The 22,380-nt window shown below is 38.8% G+C and overlaps 1 long non-coding RNA gene across 2 annotated transcripts; it reads left to right on the top strand.

Moving 5' to 3' along the window:
• The first annotated feature begins 617 nt into the window (after positions 1–617).
• On the top strand, positions 618–13,493 carry LOC146767531 (uncharacterized). 2 transcript variants are annotated; one of them, XR_014954693.1, is made up of 4 exons: positions 618–1,963; positions 2,097–2,351; positions 9,971–10,171; positions 10,533–13,493. It is a non-coding gene; the product is annotated as an uncharacterized LOC146767531 (long non-coding RNA). The 2 variants fall into 2 exon arrangements; XR_014954692.1 differs by having other exon boundaries at positions 618–2,351.
• The last annotated feature ends 8,887 nt before the right edge of the window (positions 13,494–22,380 follow it).

Genomic DNA, 22,380 nt, shown 5'->3' with positions numbered 1-22,380 from the left:
TCAGTGGAATGTGTTCTGCCTCCTTGCTCAGTGCTGGCAGTGTTGCTTGTTTATTTGCTCTGCCATATCATGGTTCCAGCAGAAGGAAAAAGCTCCACAAAAGTTAACAGCAACAAATAGCTCAGTAATGAAATGGTAAGTATGAGAACCATTCCCTTTTGGGCTGTCAAGCAGAGAACCTGGATCACAGAGCTAAGCATTTGCTATTTTTTATAGCTATTTTGCAGTGTAGATCACACAATCACGTTTGCCTGGTTAAATTAATGCTTTAATTAGAAAAGCATGCCCCATTGCTATTTTGGGTTAAATTGCAAGAAACCTGCAGTAAAGATTTAAGTCTGATTCCTCCTTTCTGTTGTTAGCAGCTAAATAAATGTGGTGCAGCCTGACAATATTGAGAAGTTACTGAGAGAAATGGAGGTGGTGGTAAAAATGAGTCTATACGGTACAGAGAAAATAATCCAGGCTGAACAAGATTTATTGGCTAGTAGTGGGAGGACAGGTGGTGTACACTGCATTTGGTGGTTTTGGGGTTTTTTAAGGGGGACATGTGGTGGACACTGTCTTTGGTGGTTTGGGGTTTTCTTTAAGGGGAACGTAACATCAGATCAGACAAAATGCAAATTGAAAAATGTATTTTATTAAATAAAATATAACTATTGACAGGGACTGCAAAACCAGGGAAAAGTACAAAGCCATAACTCTTCCTAAATAGCTTTTACTTTTCAAGATTTAGGGATATTTTATCTTGTCCTTGAATTTCAGGGTGATAATTCATTCCCTTCCCCAAATCTCTTTCCTTTGGGTTTGCATAATAACTATAGTCCTTTCCTTCTGTACCACCTCAACATACCAGTTACTTTATAGACAGAAATAGCTGTTACAGTTCTGACCAGGCTGCCTTATAAATAGTCACTGCATCTTCAGTGTTAGGCTTTAAACTCTTTTTTTCTGGGTGAAGAGAAAAAAGCCCTTATATGGCAATGTAGGTACAGAGTTTGTGGTAATTGGGGTGGGGCTGTGGCTGAGAAGCAGGTGAGCAGCACTGACAGCAACGAGCCAGGGAGTGCCCAGGGGCACTGAGCAACCACAAAGGGAACAGAGGGCACACAGGTGCCATGCACCAACATGAGGGGTATAAAAGGTATAAAGAACAGGAAGGAGAGATGCTTGAAGCCTTCTAATCTTGTATGGTGATACTCTGTGTATTGTGGCCATCTCACCTGTGACATAGAACCAATGTATTGCTAGTGTTGCAATCTGAGTATTCTATAAAACCTTTCAAATTTCTTCTTGAGGAGGCTGTTTTTGGCTAATTCAAGGAGTGGAAAAGCCCATTACCCTAATCACCAGCTGAAAGCAAGGCTCCCTAGAGCAATCTGGCTTTGAAGAGGAACTGCAACTCTGCAGAAGCAGTGGCAGGTTTGGATGAGGGTCTCCAGCTGCCACCCATCTTTACCTACAAGGATGCTTGTTCCATCCCTTGTTAAGAAGCCATCCTTCTCCCCTCATTTCTATTTTGAGCTGGTTTCTGTCTTTCACTGTACTGCATTAAAAAAACCCAACCCTCTGCAATTATTGGCATTTATAAACCTCCAAACCCATCAGTTAAAGTGGCAGCTCTGAGGAGCTGGTGACCTCCGGTAGGAAGGTGGGGTGAGAAGAGTGGGAGGGGCTGGGGTTGGCAATTCCCGTGCCTGGGTGGGTGCTTTTGATTTTGGTTTGAGTGAACCTGATGGGTTTGACTGAATCAGGTTAGGGAGCTGTCAGCTGAGCTGTTTGCAGTGAGTGATTGGAAAGTGTGCCACTGTTTCCCAGGGAGGTGCTGTGAGAAGCAATTGTTGAGCTGGGGGATGTAACCTTTTCACCCAGCTGAGCTCCAGCCAGGGCAGGGGTAACCAGATCCTTCAGAGGAAATAAAACTTCACAGAAATCTCTCATAGATAGCTGGGGAGGAGAGAGGGTGAGAAAACACAGTTTTGGTATTAAATGCTAAAATTTCAGCACAGTGAAATCTGAAAATGAGTGGGGATTTAACAGCACAAAGATTTTTCTACCAAAATGTCTCTGGGAATGATTGAATTTTTTTTTTCCAGCCTCTCTAAACAAGCCCTGGAGAGGCTTCCAGCCAGAATCCTCTTCTCTCTGCACTCAATTCACTCAGCTCCTGGGTGCTCCTGCCCCACTCAGAGCTGCTTGTCAGGCCCCAGTGCTGGAGCTCCTCAGCATCATTTCCCCTTGTCAGGGACGTTCTGTTCCCTCCCTGGGAAGAGGCCATAGCACAGCAAGGGTTAAACTGCAGACTCTGTTATCCACTCAGCTGGACTGGGAGCAATGCCCACCATCAAAATGTAAGTCAGAAAGGAATCTGAAGAGCAAGGAGTGTGTTCATATAGTTTCTTCTTTTAAGAAGTTCACCCATTTTTCTAGGGCTGACTTATTGCTTTTCAACCCATTGAACCATGCTAAAACCTAAATTCAGCATGAATTTATGAGGATGGGAACATACTTGCTTCAATTTTCAAGATTTTAAACATCAGTACCTCAGTATTTTGTAATATAAAATACCTATATGATATGGTATTATATCTATGTATAATGTAACTATATAACTGAGTTTAAAAATAGTCTATTTTTAAATTTAATGCTTTAAAATTATTTTTAAATTTTTTGTAGGAAAATTAATTCTGTACATATGTAAACTGAGATAATTGCTTGAAATTATTAAATTAGCTTTCAAGAGGTGTGCTTTTATTTATGCTTTTATCATAATTACATTAAGGTGTCAATGTGAGCTATTTTAAATTAAAAATTCTAGATCATTGTTTAAGTAATTTTAACTAATTTTTTAGACAAAGCCATAAGAGGTTATCTATGTTGCCTCAACATGCAGCAAGAGATGAAAAGTAAATTTCAAATGCATTTACTAGATTAAAAAACAAGTTGATTTCCTATTTTGATTGCAAACATTCTTCATGTTACCTGGAAAAGACACATGATAAAAATTGTACTAAATGGAGGATCCTATCCCATTAATGTTTCAATGCAAAATATTTCATGGTACTCTTGAACTCTGATACTTGTATTGACAATGTAAAACACGCATTTAAATACATTTCCAATAAACACAGATTAATTAGAATCATAATTTGATTAATCTGTGCTTTACCAGTAATAAAGCTGGGAAACTTTCTCTGCTTCTTGCCCAACCTTTGCTGTAGTGGGGGTCTCCTGTTTTCTTTATGACAAAGCTAAGAGGTTGCGACTGCCAGGATAATTTACAACTGAGCCATATTTTTCAGATCCTGATAAAGGCTGGGTTTGATGGGTATATGGGCTCTGTCTGGCACTGCAAGCAGCACGTGTTGGCTTTGCCAGCCTGGCCAATTATCTGCATTTAGGGCACACCTGCCCTGCTGCTGCCATCGGAGCCAGGGCCTGTCTGGGGCTGCCACCAGCAGGAAATCTGGGCAGCCCCAGCCTCACTGCTCACTCAGTGCAGGGCCCTTTGTTTGCTGAGCTGAGCTGGGGATCAGTTAGTGCTTCTGCTCTGAGAAATTGTTAAAAGCATTTCACTCACACACATAAAATCACACGTGTGCTTTAGAGAACTGTACTGGCAGTTTTGGGTTTAGCAGCTGATGAGTTTGGGGGCAAGAAGTAAAGAGTCCCTGTTCCCAGCCTCTGGGATTCACTGCTAGCATGGTCTTTTTTCTAATAGTGCATTCTGGTGCAATAACTACTCTTGTGGTAATTATTTTTAATTGTAAGGTATCTAAAGAGCAAGGTATTTTAAGACCACAAAATAATATTACCTAAAGCAAAGCAAGCTGAACTTCAGATATGTTATCTTGCTTTTATTTTCCCTTGAACCCAATTCTGCAGTGTTATCTCAGTGGTCCAATACCTGGGTTTTTTTTCAAGTGGTGCCTTTCTGATATTGTGACTAGTAATCTGTGGAAAATGTGGAACTGATAAAAGAAAAAGAAATTGTTTACAGGTAAGCCTGCTTCATCCTTGCTCTTTTACCAGAACAATCAAAATTGCTTTGTGAGCTTGAGAAAGAATACTTTTCAATTCCTGAAAAGTAGATATAAAACAAAGTAGGACTCACTGAAATAAGCTCACATTGCTACAAGAGAAATGGGATATGTACTATACTGTCATACACCTCTTTGTCAGCAGCAACTTAATTAATCCCACAGAGCTGAGGAGTCTGATGAAGACCTTTGGATTTGGCATGCTGCTAATAAGAAAGGCACAACACATGTCTGTATTCCATGGTTTAGTTCCAAATTTCCTGTCCTAGTCTGTTGCCTGGATAGCTTCCCAAATCTTCCTTTTCCAGCCAAATTTAGGAAAGAATAATTAACAAGCAATGTTTCACATAATCTAAATTTTCAAATGTTCAGATGTTTCCAATCCATCTGCTAGTCCAGGTCCTTTTACAGAAGAAGTGTGAACAGTTTAAGGAAAATTGTCCTTAGCTTGTACCATCTGGAGGTAACTGAGGCTGAGCCACATGGATAGGTCATGGATTTTTTGCTCACCTACTGTCTTTTCAAAGACAGCCCAGCTAAAAAAGCCCTGAAATTGCTTGGATTAGGTGAGCTCCCTGTGCACAGGAGATGAATAGCAATTAAATGACCCTTAAAAGATTTGGGTTGCAATTAAGACCACACTTGACTGTGATGATGTGGTTGTGTCTTAAAAACTAACCAGCAAAGCTTAGCTAAAGTAGCTGAGCCCTCAGGTGCTTTGGTGGTGGTGGTGTGGTTCCTGGGTCTGGTAGACATTGGTGTTGCAGCTGGGCATTGGAAAAGTTGTCATTTCCTGTCAAGTGGGGTCCCACCCATGCTCATCCACCACTGCCTGCTGGGTCCTTGCCTTTCTAAAGACATCTTGGACCAAAATTCTAATTTGTTACTGTCTTCTTGGGGTAGTGGAAGTCACAATCCATTGCTTAGGACTTGTATCTTTAGGCTTGCACAGGGCTGAAACACTGCCCCTAACAATGCACTGATGCTCATGAGCCATTGGAGGTGGTGTTTGTCCAGCTCTGTTTCTTACCCCATGACTTCCACCACAAACATCCTCTGTTCACTGGGCAAAACATCCTTTGTTCACTGGGCAAACAATTCCTAGGCTTCCAAAGTCCTTCTTGTGTTGCAGAACTTCTGAGACAGAGAGGGCATGATTCATGTCTGGAGTGAGATTGAGCTACCCCTCAGACCAGGCCCTGGTAAGCAGCCTTGGTGGGGCCTAGGAGCCTTTGATGCAGTAAGAAATTAGTTGTGTCACAGTTAGAAATTATGTTAAGGCAACTACAAAGTAATGAGCTTTCTGAGTGTGAATTAGGGTAGAGCTGCAGTGTGAAAAGCCTGACCACCTTAAGCCAAAGGTAAACAATGTTAGCTTGCCAATCAGAGTGCCTTTGTAAACTGTAAAATGTATAGAAGTGTATATAAACTGCTATCTTCTCTCAAATAAACAGAGAATGTAGCATCAACCATATTGGTTCGATGTGTGTTTGTCCTGACCAGCACCCCCTCATATTATAAGAAGTCCCTGCTTTTTTCTTGTTTTAATTTTATCTGCTGCTTTGTCCTTCTGCACCACTCTGGGGACTGATGTGAGTTGGCACAGCAAAGGCTGCCTTATTTTTGATTTTCTGTTGCAGAACTGTCAGTGAGGAGAGCCCTTACAGGAGAACCCTGTGCCTTAGCAGGGATCTGCATTGGGAGCCTGCTGCAAGCTGGAGTGGCTGGCCCAGGGCAGGACCTGGCAAAGGAACATTGCCAGCCTACTTTTAGACTGACACATTTTGTTTTGCCCAAGAGGGCAAAAGAGGATGATAATTTCTAAAGGCTTTTTTTTGTTGTTGTTGTTGTTTGTTTGTTTCCTTTGGCTGATTTATTCTCGAAATTTGATCCATTCAAAAGAGAAAAATTAGACACAAAGAATTCCTTTGAAGCTAACCAATGGTATTCTAGTTCTAACAAAAAATGACTGCTTGGTGGACTGTTGAAAGCAAATAATTTATTCATTGAATGTAGTGCTTTCATATTTCCTAGTTGCCAGTAAACAGATGATGACAATAAAATCCAGAAATGTGAATGCTGCTCATATGTAAATCAGTAGAAGAGTATTTGTGTGGATAAACAACTCAGAGATTAATCTGGCCATTAAGTTTATGGTGCAGGTCTGTATGTATGTTTTATAGCCTCAGTTATTGTGATTTGTACTACTGAGATAGGTACCTCACATTATTTTTATGAGGAGATAAGTGTTAGTTTTAGGAGCAGGACCAATCAAATGTGGATGCTAGAAAAAATTGATCTGAAAAAACAGCAATTGCTAAAAAACATTCACGTGCCAAAATTGCTTTTTGAACTATGTCTAAAATAATGTGCCTCATTTCAGTTTAAAGTGATTTGGAGTATTAAATTCTTAACTTCTATCAAAATTACTTCAGCACCTGGTATAAATGCAGTGTTTAACACTGCTGTTAACCATCAGAGAAGTGTGTTCTTACTGGTGGCATGGTTGATGTGGTTTCTATTACTGAGACTTTTTAAAGAACTGTTGGGATAAAAGCTGTGGGGAATGATTTAAATATGGATGATCTTGCTTGGGGGTCTCTGTTTTCTGGGAGTCCCTCTGCAGACAGTAGAATTGTCTCCAGTGGCTCAAGTGATGGACAGCCTGGAAGTGATGGGCCAAGCAAACTATGTTGAAATTAGTAGCAGCAAAATCAGCCTGCAGGGTCCAGTTTGGCATAGGATCTGCAGGATGACTGCAGATTACTCAGCCAGAACAAAAGCTGGGCCCTACTCTAGGGAGTTCAGTCTTATTCTCATGTCTTTGAAAAGCCCTTGATGAACAATTAAAACCTTAAAAAAAAAAAATAAAGTCATCTTGACCAATAAAATAGGAATAGGATACATTTTGCATGTAAAGTAATAACTGATTGCACATTATTCTTTGAAGGTAAATTGCTATCAAATAAATAACTACTGCTCTTTTAACAACTATTTTTCTTATGCTGCTGTTATGTACATTTAATACCAATCTATTGTGCTATGAAATATGCATATGGAACTAAATAAGTTGACCAGAATCTCTCAAAAGAGCAATTTTCTACAGAGTACTTCAAAAATTCATCCTGAAATCATGTTGCTGCTCCTGGCTTGGAAGAAGGGACATACTTTGTATTTTATAGAAGATTAATGTGTAGTTGGAAGAAAGTGCTTATATTGGGATCATTCTTCACAAGCAAAAGGCTGAGTTTGTTTCACAGTGATTGCCTTTGTTTGATAAATAGTTTGTGGTTGAAATGGAATATGTAAATATTTAGGGACATAAATAACTCAGTCATGGTAATGACTTGTAGACAGTGATATATCAATGCCATTATGGAAATTTGTGTTCAGCACCATAAACAAAAGCTAAACTATATAAAATGGGAGGACGTTTCTATATAAGGATTCCAGGAAGAAAATTTCTTTTCTGTGTATGCTGCAATTAGCCCAGATTTTCTAAAGTGAGGTACAATGAACAAAACTTGTTCTGCAAATCTGTGTAGTCACTCAGTGCAGACATGGCCTGAGGCTGCTTTGAGTATTGCTGCAAGAGTACAGAATAAGGATAAGTCTTTAATATATAAAAAATATTAGACTGGTAAAGAACTGCCCAAGGTAAATATGGCAATAGGTGGTAACAGCTTAGTGCAAAGAGGTCCCTTGATCATCTTGTGCTTCGAGCTGACCTGGGCTGGCTTTGTGCAGGTGAAGCAAAACTGGGCAGAACTACAGAGGTGCACTCAGGTATCTGCCAAAGAATGGTGCTGCTTTCAGGCTGGGGAGGTGGGAAGGAGCTGGAGCTCCTTTGTGAGGAATGTGCTGCCAGCCAGAGATGACACTGGTTGGTGACCCTGCCTTTTCACATGTTTACTTCTGGCCCTTGATTTTGTTAGAAATTTTAGCACGGCTGTGTTTACTTGTTTATGTTGTGGGTGGAAATGTATGTAATGTCTTTAAACATGTGTTACCATCTGGAAGCAGGGATAAGAGCCAAAAAACACAGCCAGCTCTCTTAAAAACTCCACCCAGGGCTTTTCAAATTGCATCAGGACTTCCTGATTTATAGGATATGCAATTGCTGAATATTGTGAAGCACATGGAGCCTGAGAAATTATGAACTTTAGAGGAAATTTTATAGCTTCTCCAGAGACTCTGAAAATAAAATGGCCCCTCTACCCTGTTCAGATATGGCATGCACTGTGTTCAGACAAGTATTGCTGACTGAGTGTGACTTCCAAACATTATTGTTATGCTTGTGATGTACTTTCATATTTCCAAGAGCCACTGAAGGCTCTTTTTCTTGCCAGCAAAGCTTCTCCACTTCTCAATCAAAAATTAACAGGGAACCTTACTGACATAAATGTCCCCCTGAAGAAAGAATTCTCCCCTATCTGTGTGAAAATAGTCTTGTCAGAGTATATGAAGCACCTTAAGAAAAAAAATCAAAACTCTTCTATTAAAAAGTAAAGCTACAAGACATTAGGAAGAAAGAAACATTTATTTTAGCTTCTTCTAAAATTTATGTCTGCATTGTTCACCAGGTAGTGTATACATTGTTTGGAGCATCCAAAAGCCACAAAAAGGATAAAGACTATTTAATATATTATATTATATCTATTATTATTATATTAGATATTATAGAATATTAATATTACATTATTATCTATTTTAGAATAGTACATTGCTCAAATAACACTGCCTGAAATGAGTCACTGTGGTGGCTTTTGACATACCAGAGCTCAAGCAAATTATATAGAAGACTAGATCTTTTCAGGTTCATAGGTCTATTTTTGTGTGAAGCAGAAGAATATATCTTGGCTTTCCTGTAAAAGTAATTTTTAACTTCAGATGATTACTAATTTACTAATTTGTCATCTTACCTTTTCTCTCCAGTGAAAGCAGTGTGTGTTCACCTTCCAAATATAACCAACCAGGTGCTGGAGGAGGATCTGGAGGATATATGTACACAACATTCTTCAGGAACTTCTGGTATATTTCTTCGTGTGCCTTTAATTTTGTTCTTCTCTGAAGTAATGAGCAGCTTGGAGTTCAAACAGCCAATTTCATTTGCTCTCCCTGCCTACACTGTTTGCACAAAATTCTTTTCTTTTTTTCCCACACTTGTGATAACCTTAACCCTGCATGGGCATAGGGAGCTGTGAAAAAGCTGCTTCAATGAAAAAATAATTAAAAGCCTAGCTAAGTAATTCTGACTAATGTTTATTTATTGCACTTTTCCTCCCTGCAAGGGAGCTGAATGATGGTGTCAGGCAAAGAAAGCACATCATGGGGATGGGGACTGGGATGTGACAGGTCTTGTGGCAATACATGTTACACAACAATTGACCATCCTTCTCTTCCCTGTCAAATGGCAACCTCTGTTTTTCCTCTAGGATTCAAAGCCTGTGCAGTAGCACAGCCTGAGTTATGTGAACATGAATGTGAAGCCATGGCAGAGATGGGAGGGTGAAGTCACAGCACTCCTACCATGAATGGGGTTTCGCACCACAGGCTTTGGAGACAACTGATTCTCAGCCAGCTACAAAATCAAATATAAACCCCTAAACGGCCCTGAGGCTATCTCAGCTGGTTTGAGCATGAAGGTCATGATGCCAAGGTCACGGGTTTAATCCCTGTGCAGGCCAATTATTTAAGAGTTGGACTTGATGATCTTTGTAGGTCCCATTCAACTCAGAATATTCTGTTTCTGTGAATTTTCAATGTCTGCACCTGAATCAGCTTGACAGCATTTAAATACAACTTTACTTATATTACTAAATATTATTTTTTCATTGACCATATTTATATTTAATATGTATATAAATATTTTCAATGTGGCAATCCTTACAAGACCTCACAGAAAAGGGCAATTTATTTTTATTTTGCAGTTGGACAGTCAAAACCAAGAGGCTGCTTGTCCCAGGTGACAGAGGATGCTTGTGTGGTCTTCCATGTCCATCAAAGGATTAAGCTTGTTGAACCATCTGGATGCAAGGCAGCTCAGATTAGAAATACTGAATTATCCAGGAGGATTTAGCCTTTCAGCAAGGAGGAGTCTTTTCAGCACAGCACCAGACTGGTATCTTCATGTGAGTTCAAACATGAGCTGTGTTTGTGTGCAGGACCCCTTTGTTACCACAGTTAAACTTTTCTGTGCCAAGACTCTGAAAATATGTTAATCCCATTTTAAGGAATTAACCTTAATCACCTAGAGAATATGTGTCTGCATCTTCATTATGCTTTGTGTGTGTCTGCTGTGGTCTGAAATGTAGGCAGTGCAGAGCTGGGACAGTTTTATTCTGTGCACTGCAGACATGAGGAATCCCAGCCTCACCAGGGGACTCCCAGAGCTCCTGGACCTCTTAGCACAACACACAGCTCAGAGATGAAGACAGAAATCTACATTTTGATTATTTTAACATTATTTTTTACCTTTTGATTATTTTTCAGGAGTGAGAGGTGACCCATTCTGAGCAAGAAAAGCCATTATTTATTTTCTAGGGTAACTCCCTTTTGGTTTCAAAGGAGAGTGAGACTTAACATTGAATGTACAGCAAGGCTGCAGGAACCAAAGCAGGAGCTACAACAGATGAAAAATAGTGAAGAGAAAACAAAGTGAAGCCTACCAGACCTCAGCTAAAATATTTAAGTGTAAGCTTCAGCATGCTACCAAGAGATGAAATGCAGCAGATCACTGCACAGAAGAACTCAACTAAATGAAATGACACAGTGCAGCAGTCAAAAACACATGGGGTGAGAGCTGGCAGAAGTAAAAGTAATTTTCTTCTGTGCCTGCTGCCCATGATGGAGATTATTGCTGCATGCAACCACACATGGGCAGCCAAGCAGCAAGGGCCACATCTCCTGTGTAAGTAACTACAGAGTGCAAGGGACTTGGAGCAATTTTGAAAACTTCCTTGTTCAGCAGTGGTGGCTGCTAAGGGAACATTCTCCTCCAGGATGAAGAAGAGACCTTCACTCATTGTCCAGGGAAGTGGCAAAGAGCCCAGCAGGGAGCTGATATCACCATGCCTGTTTTTGGAGCAGTCCCAAAAATCTCCAAGCTTTTCTTATCCAAAAAACCTCCATGTCTGTTCACAGGAAGGTCCAATAAAAACGTTCTACATGGCAGCTCCCCTACTTTTACTCTTTGTCCTCTTGAGTACAGGGATTTATTTCTGAGGATAATGACAACTGATGGAGAGATTTCAAAACATGCAAAGGCAGCAGCTAGTGCTGATTTAGGTGGTGAAGGTACTGACAGCTGGGCAACCACAGTAGCATGGCTGCCAGGATGGGCTCTTCTAAACCTAAAGCAGGAGGTGATTTTGAAGAATCCTATTATATTCACTTTTCATTTTAACTGGCATCTATCTACCCTTGGTATATCTAGAAGTGATATGTTGCTACACAGTCTTTCTATGTTTCCCTTTCCTGCTTTGCATTTTTCAGACCTAAAAGAAGCAGCCATTTTCTAAAAGTGATCTGATCACCAGAAGCAGAGGCATGAGTTATGCAGGGAAAGTAGGATTAATTTTTTCTCCATAGGCTAATCACAGGTTTTAAAGAGTCCTTGTTCCCAAGAATGACAACCTCTGTATAAAAATGTGTTTCATTCATGCTTTTCTTTTTGCAAAAATGTAATGAAATTTAATTACATCTCATTTGCTCTAATAATTTATATGGTGAAAACAACAATTGTGTCTCACCTATCAAGACAAGGGGCTTGATATTGCTTTCTTTAGCCAAGAGAGAGTTTGGCTTTTTTCCCCCATTGCTCTTGCTGCAGAGATCTGATCATATTCCTGATGGATTTAAACCAGCAGGTGTGTGGTTTGGTTGTTCAATTCACACTGGTATTTATAGTTTCTGTTAGATTAATAATGCATCTTTGAAGAAGCCCATCTGTTAAGCAGCACAGCCACAACTTTGAAGACTTTAATTTCTCTTGAATTGCAGTATTCTCAGCTGCACAATGAAAGTCATCTTTTGATCAGTCCACATCATTATAATTTCTCTGCCAAGCTTATTGTACTTACAAATGTTCTAATTCATATGCTTGTGGTGCTTAGGACCTGCATTGCAGAGTAACTAGTGGGGGAGCATCACAGATTCACATTCAATTTAAAAAGAGGTGCAAGAAAATGGGTGAAAGCCCCCTCTTGCTCTTAGCCTGTTGCCTCATCCAGCTGACAGGAGGGGCACCTGATAGATTTTTACTGGGTCTGAGGAAGATGTGACATGAAATGTTTCAAGAGGATGTACATACATGTCAACAAGAAAAATTACAGAATTGCTGAAGCTGAAAGGGTGAGGATGCACTGCTGGCTCATGGTTATCTTGGTGTTCAGCAGCCCCTCTACTCAGAGACTTTCTGTAGAGCTTTTCCATCTGCTGGCCTCCAGCCCGCTCTGGTACACAGGGCTATTTCTCCCCAGGTAGAGGATTTTTTATTTCTCTTTATTAAATGTCATGAGATTTCTCCTGGCACATTTCTTCAGCACCTTGAGCTCCCTTTGAACAGCAGCACAAACCAAATCACTGGGATCCATCTTCCTTCCAGGCCTGTATCCCACAGGACTCTGATGAGCAGGTCCCTGAATGGGTCAAAATAAGGGCCAGTCTTTCTTCTAGGTGTGCAGTCTTTGCTGCATGAGAAGTTTAGATTCAGCACTAGTTAGAAGTTCCCAAAATGCAACATAGCAGCTCCTGGCAATATCAATCACAACAGAGGTCTCAAGAAAGGAATTTTGTTACTATTGTCATTGGATCTTCTTCTACAGTCCTGACTGGTTTGTGCTGTCTCTTTTCAAGCAAGTGCAAAATAATTCAGTGTGTGAAGAACTTCTGACTCATGAGGTGAAGTCTGACTTCAGGCCAGGAGAAGAAACTGGGGAAAGTCTTACGTGAGAGTCTCTGCTTCCTTTCCTGGAGGAAAATTTGGGTTATTTGCACTATGTTGTAAAAGTGGAATCATAAAATAGGAAAATGGGCTTAGTTAGCATTCACATTGCTTTGACTATGCAGAGGTAAAGAGCAGGAAAAAATTCACTTGAGCCCTTAGAGGAAATCCATACATTTCCACAGGACATTTGTTTTTATATTTTCCTAAATATATTAAAAGAAGAATAAGCCCCAAGTAAAGGAGATGGAAACATTTTGATGTAGTCTCCATTAGCTCTCTTAGTTGATAAGCAAGGTATTTATAGTTGTCTTGCTGAAAAAAATCACTTATTTTAACTTTTTTGTTGTGTTTTGTTTGTTTTATTGATAGAAAAATACAAGAAATCAATTATTTCTAAGCTTCTTACTTTTCTTCAAAAGTTGAGGATAACTTAAAAAGACATTTAGGTATTTATGAAAATATCACAGTGATTTATTTTGTTTTACTTGGAAATATTAAAAAGCTCATGTGATGAGCACTATGAAAATACAGGACTCATAAGGACAAAAGAAAATATGGATTTTCACAGATAAAAATTGTCATGTTTCTAGTACAACTGAAGAGGACATGCAAGATGTGTGTTAGCTGCTGAGTGTGATCAGCTTGCTGAAGAAAGCTGGCAAGCAAAGCACAGGAATGACAGCACCAGAGCTGGAAAAGAGATTTCTTCTCTGCTGTGCTCCTTGCCAATGCAGAAATGCTGGATTTTACTTTCAGATCATTTACTGAATTTTACAGTCTAATTTTTACTGAATATTCTTTTGCTTCTATTAGGAGAATGACTAATGCCCAGGTCGCCATGACTTTTTTTCCTGAAAAGTAATTTATATGTTTCTTTTCTTCTGTTACTTATGGTTGTATCACTGATGATTCATCTCCTTTGTTTAAATAGTTTAAGTCAACCCAGCTTTGCAGAGCCATTTATTTAGGGAGTTCTGCTTTATCAAATGAGTTAAGCATGGCTCTGCAGGTGATCCTTTTCACTGGTGTGAATTAGTGAAATCCCTCAAATCCTCAGATTTCATCTCTGCCAAGTTAAATGCTAACATTTTTCTTTCTTATTATTTCCAAATTCCTTTTCAAACAGCTCATTTGAAAAATAATTTGAAATATAGGATTTTTCTATGTGCACATGAAAGATGGAATCTGTCCTGACAATACCCACACAAAAAGTTACAAAAGTTAAACAAGTTTCTGTAATTGTATATTTTATAAAGTTTCATCCAAGATACTTCAGAAACACGAAGTAACTTTGCATTCCTTTTGTTGTATTTTTTATTCCTTATAACCCCTGTCTAAATGATACTTCTGCAAGTCTTTCCTCAATAATCATGTACATCAATACATATCTTTTTTTTCTTTCTAACCCCATTCAAATACTGTATTTTCTTTTATTTATGTTCTCATTCACCTTTGAAATATAAACTGACTTCCACAGACATTTGGATGCACATGTACTGCTATCTACCAGCCCAGCACCTTTTCTTATTTTGACACTAGAAATCTTATTGTTGTGTTGTGATATTCTCTTTTCCTTATTTTCTATTCTGTCTGTTGCAGTCATTTCCCCTTATCTACCAAGTATGAGATATTTCTATTTGCCTTATCTTTTATTAACTTGAATTACCTGTTATACTCTGTATCCTGGTGGGAGGGCAGGGATTGGATATTTGATCACTGAGATTCCCTGACTTTTGCTCTAAGAAAAGAGAAACAGAGACACCAATACAGTACCCAGTAACAAGAGCCTAAAAGCAACTCTTTGGAGATATGGGCCAAATTCTTCTAAGGAATATCTGGCTAGGAGTTCAACCTGCCAGGGACTTAGTTACCATACACAGGCTGAAAAATGAAGGTTTGGGGAGTCTCTGTGCCTCACTGCAGAGCATTTGGCCCTGGGGTAGCAGTGACTTTGTGAAGAGTGCTTGAGAGCCTGGGGCACTCAGAGCACTGCCCACTGCACTTATGGGCTGTAGGAGCTCTGGGGCTCAGGGGCCAAATGCTGCAGGAAGGAGAGGTCAGCAGGGGCTGGGACACCCTGCAGTCTTACCTTTGTCCTGTCATTTATTGTCCTCAGAGACAAAATGGTTCTTCTAGAAGTATTTTAAATATCTTTATGATATCATTCATGTGGTTCTGTTGATCAGTTTAGGCAACAAAAAAAGAAAATTGTCAAACAAGCTGTCTTTAAGTGTCACAACAGAAAGCCAACAGTGTGCTTTAGCACATTGTGCTTGTGCTACAATCTCACCTCAAAGACAGACTTGAAGGGCAGCGTCACAGCTTTCTCAAGATCATGGGAAATGCAAGTTAAAAAGAGATGGGGTCATTTTCAGAGAGGATCTGCTTCTCTGAGCTATTTTAGTCATAGTTCTCTTTTCCAGGGAATTGTGTTCTTTGTGAAACAGGCTGCCCTCAGCAATATGTGGTGTGTATGGGGCTGGTGCTTGGATCCACACAGCCGGAGAGAACTGCCCTGGTTTTTGGTGTGGGTCATCAGCTGGTGAGAGACCAGCTTGGATCTCTGCTCTGAATTTCCACAGGTGTTAAAGAGAACAGGGGCATCAATGCTCAAAATTGACATGAAGTTCTCATAAAACATAAAACTAGGTGTCAGATGCAAAAATTGTGGATTTTTCCATCCCTTCTTTGCTGCCATAATTTAAGGGTTTCTTTTGGAGCGCTCTTCTTCTATGGATATTGGATATTGCTATGTATAGTGCTGCTGTCAGCCATTCAGCCATTTTTTTCCCCAAAAAATAGCATCTCAGGTCTGAGGGCTGAATAAATGGATGGACTTAAACAATTTAATTAAACCTCTTTCTGATGTTGGTGTTTGAAACTCTGCAGCATTCTGCAGCTAAACCATTAATATTATAATGTTTATAATAGATAGAGCATCAAAAGTGTTTTGGGAACATAAAAGGAGCAAAAGCCATGTGGTTTATGTACCTGAAGGTTTGCAATTGGATGCAGCCAGACACAGATTACACTTGTGACTACCAAAAAAAAACCAAAATAAAGCAACAGCCAGGTCTTAGGATGGCAGAAGCCAGTGCAAATTCATAAAACCATAAATTACATTCTTTTCCCTGAAAACCTGACTCATTTTTACCTTCAGTCAATGTCAAGGGACAAGGCTGATAGCAAAGCAAAAGGAACTTTCTGCCTTGATAACTTTTCTTTCCAGTTGACTGATGTTTTCATATTGTCAGGCAATATTTTTTTTTGTAAAATAGTCCAAAGTTCAGCGAATGTGAGACTCATTTAAGCTCCACCACCTTCATTAGGAAAAGGCAAAGATCAAATTGATAGTGATGAAGGATTGATTCTAGGCAACCACTATGAAATTGTAATTTGAAAAGTGGACAATCTTGGGCAATGCATTGTGCTTTATTTCTCTTGAGTACACTTAATCAATAAGATTAAATCATGAGTTTTATTTTTTTGCCAGCTTCCTTTAATTCCCTTTAAGTAGCATTTAAGGAACTACTCTTCCAGGAACAAATTTTCTCCTACTTTATAAAATTCGTTTTAAACCTTAACTTGTGCTGGGACACACCTTTTTTCAGTGAAACCCAGTGCCACCACCCTATGAAAAAGGCTGTAACCTGGGTGTTTGCTAACACACAGAATCCCTGGGTTCAGGGAGGGTGGCTGAAAACCTTCAACTAACATAACAACATACAGATGGCCTTCAATAAAGAGCAATGAAAGGGTTTGTGGTTCAAAAGCAATTTATGTCTGAAACTGTTGTCCTTGGCAACACACCTACACACTTTGTCTTTGGAATGTGCCACTGTTTTTGTCTGCCAGAAGATAAAAAAAAGAATATTTAATGAAAACAGAAGAAAAAAATATACTATTATTAAGGAAAAGGGGAAGAATCTACATTAACACAACATTTCACTATTTTCAATAATCCTGATCAAGACTTATCACAGAAGGATCTGCTATGTTTTAACTGTATAGATGTTCTATCTTGAGAAAAGAGGATAAAAAAATGGGTCTTTAAATAACATCCCCACAGGAACATGCCATGAGGTGTTTCTAGATATCCTTTACCTCTTCTAAGATGGAAATTTAGAGCCTCTTTCCTCAGTTTATAATTGTAGAGCTGTCAATTTTCCTTTACAAACCAGAGGACAAAACGCTGAAAGTCATATAAAAATTCATGAAAGAAAAAAAAGTGAGCACAATAGTGGCTAGGAAAGGTTATTACTGGAGCTGTTTGATAAAGATATGCTCATTGTGTTTTTTTACCTGGAAATGCCACTGCTTCTAGACTGGCACATCCATAAATATTTACCATGTGCTCCAAGGCAGCCGTGCAATGGCTCTGTCCTGAAGCCTGACTCCATTACCCACACTCTGCTAAACTACAGCTGCTTCTAAGGTTTTAAAATGCCTCAAAAACTTTCCAGCAGCCCCAAAACAGAAAGATAAATAGCAGCTGTCTTTGTATCCTGTTTTTTTCCCCATCCCTTTCTTACAACAAGTTCCCTCTTTTCCAACCTGAGCAATTTCAAAGGTTTCAGGTGCACATTTCTGGCTGGCTTTGTACAAGCACTTCTTTCTGGGCATGCAAAATTCTGAGAAGTCATGAATCCCATGACCTAGGCCATTCCTTGAGGATCTCCAGACATACACTATCCTGCAGCAGCAGGGATTTCTCTCACTGGACCTCCAGATGCTTGGGAGGCCAGGGGAGATTTTCCTTTTCTGACTAAACAAAGCTTGGGAGCAGAGAGGAGGACCTACATGGGAAACCCATGGATTGGGTGCTGTGTAGAGAGCACTTCTGTAACCTCTGAAAATAAAGTTCAGCAGCTAGGGAGGAACAGGAGAAATGCTTGTTTATAATGTGGGGGGTATCGTAGAGTTCCACCATTTTTTAAAGGAAGATATTTCTTCTGGGCCTGGACAATATTTTTAAGCAGACCCTAAGTATGATACATGGTTTAAGGTACTTCTGAAATTACCCTTTTCTGGGACTGAAATTGCAACAGCACCAGGAAAAGAAAATCACATCACCAACTGAATTCCCACAGTCATACCATATAGTTTCTGTTAGGCATTTGTGTGGTTTTTGTACTACAATTACAAATTTCTAAATATTAGAGATTGTTCTACAGCTATTCTATCCTCAAATTAATTCATATTTTATTCCTTTTGCACTGATCAGACCAGACTCTCCATGCTCTAGCAGTTAGGCAATTTTATCTTATTTTCAGCATAAATGTGTTCACAATTTATTTATGGTCTCTTTTTATCTGTTTATTCCTCTGTCAATGTTAGCCTTTTATAGTAACAGTTCTTCTCCTATACTTTTGGAGGATGATCACAACCAGTTTTCACCTTTTATGTTTTGAGAATGAACAGACACATCTGTGTGGTCTCCTTTCATGACTCTCTTTATTCCTGAATTTTTAGTAGCCTGTTTTCACACTAGCCCAGGTTGATAGAGAAACAATAATCCCACGTGTAAATACTGTGTTGAATGGCAGTCTTGCACATTTGAATGCTTAAATTCTGCTATAAAAAGTAAGAATAAAAAGTACCTGAAAACTGCTTAACTCCAAAAGAACTTGAACAACAGAAAGACCCCCTTTAATTTATGCTGGGAAGTACAGAGGAACAGCAAATCAGAAAGTTTGGAAACCTTTGCTAATAAAGACAGGTTTTGGAAAATGCATGCCTTGATTATGGTCTGAGCAATTTCACAATCTAGTTCAAGAATTATTAAAGGAAATGTTGAAGAATTCACTTTTAATCAACCAATCATTCAAAAAGTAATCAACATTCTGAAGTCTTAGGAAACTGTCATCATCAAATAAATGCTGAACATTTGGAAAGGGACACATAGCAACTAAAGATTGGGGAAATGCTAAATCCAAACTACACTGTTAATCAGAGGAAAATGGAATAAAATTTTACTCAAAACTTTTGAAATGCTTTAGAAATGATGCAAGTCCTTTTACTTAAAGTGAATTTTCACTAAAATTAAAATTAAGACCAAGCTACCGAAGAATCAAATTTCCAGGTTTCATTTTAGATTTTGCTTTTCCCTTTCCCTCTCTCAATTTCCCTATTAAAATGAAGAGAATTAAAAGAGAAACTCAAGATTGGAAGTAAAAATCTTCATCCCTTCAACCTTTTAATTTGGGGCTGAAAGGTAATTGATCAGAAACTATGAAAAATCTGGGGTTTTTTTATTAGTTCATGAACTTAATTTAAGCTTGTGAATTATCTACAGTTATTATTGTAAGGACTTGTAGCAAGAAGGGGTGAACAACTCAACTTTTATTTTCTCCAGCATATTGGAGCAAAACAGTAATGCATATACAATAGATCAATTTCACAAGTAATATATTAATGGCTTTTAATTAATTTTAGTATATTTGTTCTTTTTATTAGTTTTTATTGAGACTTCCAGAAGCTCAGTCTTCATTTCCTCATGAAACCCAAGACAGTATGAAATTCTTAGTCTTCTGGGAGCTCCAGTAAAATAATTTTTACCACTGTGAAATTTTAACCAAATCTAGCAGTGAAAGATTAATCTTAAAGTACTCATCCTCATTTTCCTAAACAGCATTCCTATGGGATAATAGACTCTAGAAAAAGGTTCTCAAGAGATGCCGCATCGTATTTCTTGCAGATGTGGTATGGAATACACATATGCTGCTTGACCAGAGCAGCATCTTCCCCTGTCTCCTTGAAGAAAGGCTGCAGCTGTCTGTGCTTTCAGCCTGGCATGGCTGAAATTTAAACTCTCTTTTGCTGACTTTTTGCTGCCACTCCTACTTTGCCTTTATTGCCCATCTAGCACCTACTTGTTATTTGGGAGAGAAGAGAGACTTTTGATCTCAGTCTCTCCCAGTGCACACACCCCTGAGGCTGACAATGCTGCAGTAATGTCTGTAACTATCCTCCATGGCTTTATTTCAAAAACATCTGCATTTTTCACTTGTTCTGTGTAATTCTATATTTTCTTCCTTTCCTCTTGAACATTTCCTCTGATAATTCCTGTTTCCAGATGTAGGTACAGCCTGCATCTTTAATTATAGCAGAAATCACAGAATCTCAGAATAAATCCTCATTGCTGTATGATTTGGCAATTGCTACTATAGCAGCACAATAACATTTCCAGAGCTTCTTATGGTGGTCAAACATTTTAGAGATTCAGCTCTTGATAAAAATCCAGGTGTCTGAAGACTCTTGTGTTCCTGAATATTAGCTAGAATATTTCTAATGCTTTATCCCTCAAAACTTTCTGGGTCTGTGAGCTCCTTCAAGAAAAGTAGAAGCCTTGATTATTTTGTACTTAGAAACTGAACTAATTTGTAGGAGGAATATTTTAATCCAGGTGGTAGTAAGGTCTTGTGCAGATTCCTTTTTCCCTGCTTTGGTAGCATTTTAACACTACAAAATGACCTTCAGAATGGCTTTCTTTCAGGAATGTTCTTGTTATCTCTTCCATTTTATTGTTTAGAGATTTAAAACTTATTTTAACTTTGCTTTTTTTCCCCCTCCCATGTTAGAATAAGTCACCTGTTCTTCTAACAAACAGTGAGACAAACGATCTTTGAAGTACCATGCCCACATGTATCAGTGGGAGGTGCATAATGTCAAAAGCTTTCAAAAGCTTTTGAAATTTATAATTCAAAGACTACACTCTTCCTATGCACCAGGAGCCTGCCACATCTAGCAGCTCAGTGCCACAGCCACCACCCCCAAGTCAGTGGCAGTGGTACAAACTGACCCACTTGTACCCACAGTCAATTCTGACTGCTTGGAGGTGAGTTATTTATATGTAATTCAACTCTGTTGGGCCAAAGGCAAGTTGCCTGCTTAAGAAACACTGAAATCCACATAAGAAGAAAGTTTTAGTGTGAGAACATTATTTTGGGGTTTTTGAAATGTTTAAACTTTTCCTCTGTTGGAGTGAGTAGTCTCCTGACCAGCTACATTTATAAAAGTGAGCAATTGTCAGTTTGGAGCTGTAAAGTAACATCTACTGATAGGTAATGAAAAACAATTCAGTATGGCAAATAAACCTCTGTTATTTACCTGAAGTGGCTTGATGTAAGCTAATGCTTATAATTTTAACATCTAAGTCAAGTCTCGAGGCACTTTCAGAATGTTTTCAATGCTCTTATTTTGCCTGGGTGGTAGTTTCTGATCATGCTTTCCAAAGCAAAGGAAAGCATGAGCAGTATCAGTTTCAGTTTAAGTAACATGCTTATCAAATGTCACTCATGTCTTTGTATTACTTTTAGCTGTTACCCTGCATCTGATATTAGAAATGCACTCATGTAAAATCTCCCTCTCCTATTTCCTGCAAGTCATAGGATTTTTAAAATTATCTGCATAAATGCATTTATTAGCACTCTTAACCTTTAAATAAAACTCCCATTACTGCCATCAGTCATCTATTGGGCTTTCCTATCCCACTTAAGCTTATTACCTGTTCCTCCATCTTTCACATCCTCCTCCTTCTATGCAGAGCTCTGAAAACCCAGCACTGCACCCAGGGCTCAGCCAGCAGAGGTTGCCTGGGCAACCAAGATACAGGAATTGGACATGTGGATAGTGACAGCAGGAAAAGAAAACCTCTAAAAGGAAGAAAAAAAATAATCCAGAATACTCTTTATGAATATATTTTTCATTTGTAAAAATGTTGTGAATATTTCAGGGTAGCTTTGTACCAGTGCTTGAGGAGTAAATCTCATCTCCCTTCAGAGAGAGTTTACAAGAGCTCAGGCAGCAGTTTAGCAAAGGGGAGGTGAATATGATCACAGCCTAGAATTATCCAGAGAGAAAGAAATATTCCTGATACAATAAGACTTTCTATTTTAGAAGAAAAGTTATATCAGAATCTGACAGTCAGATCTAGCTGAAGTTAAATATATTCAGACAAGAAAGAATGTGTCTTTAATCAGGATAATAGTTAAACTTAGAAGAAACTCACCTCAGCATTTGTTTCTCTCTCTAACTTAATAATTGTCTCTTTCAAAAATATATTCTCCAGCTTCTAGATAAACTATGGATTTCACAAATATATCCCTCAGTATGTCATCAGACTTCTGTCTTCTCCAGCTCAAATTTTTTTGTAATTGATTAAAGTCTATAGGAAGGAAACAGAAAAATAAAGCATAATGAAAAAAGGTACAACTTATTGTTATGATGAATAAATATTAACATGTTGCATCAGATCAGTACTCAAGTCAGTCTAACAGTTTTCATTTTCTATATGCTGGAGGAGATTTTTCAGGGTGATACTTCAGATTTTACTGGTGACAGCCCGAGCTGCAGTGGGACTGGTGACATGGTTAGCATGGGATGGGTGTCTGC

This window comes from Lonchura striata, chromosome 4 (genome assembly GCF_050655825.1).
Source record: "Lonchura striata isolate lonStrDom1 chromosome 4, ASM5065582v1, whole genome shotgun sequence".
In the NCBI taxonomy this organism is placed as follows: Eukaryota; Metazoa; Chordata; class Aves; order Passeriformes; family Estrildidae; genus Lonchura; species Lonchura striata.
This window is presented reverse-complemented; position numbering and strand designations above follow the sequence as displayed.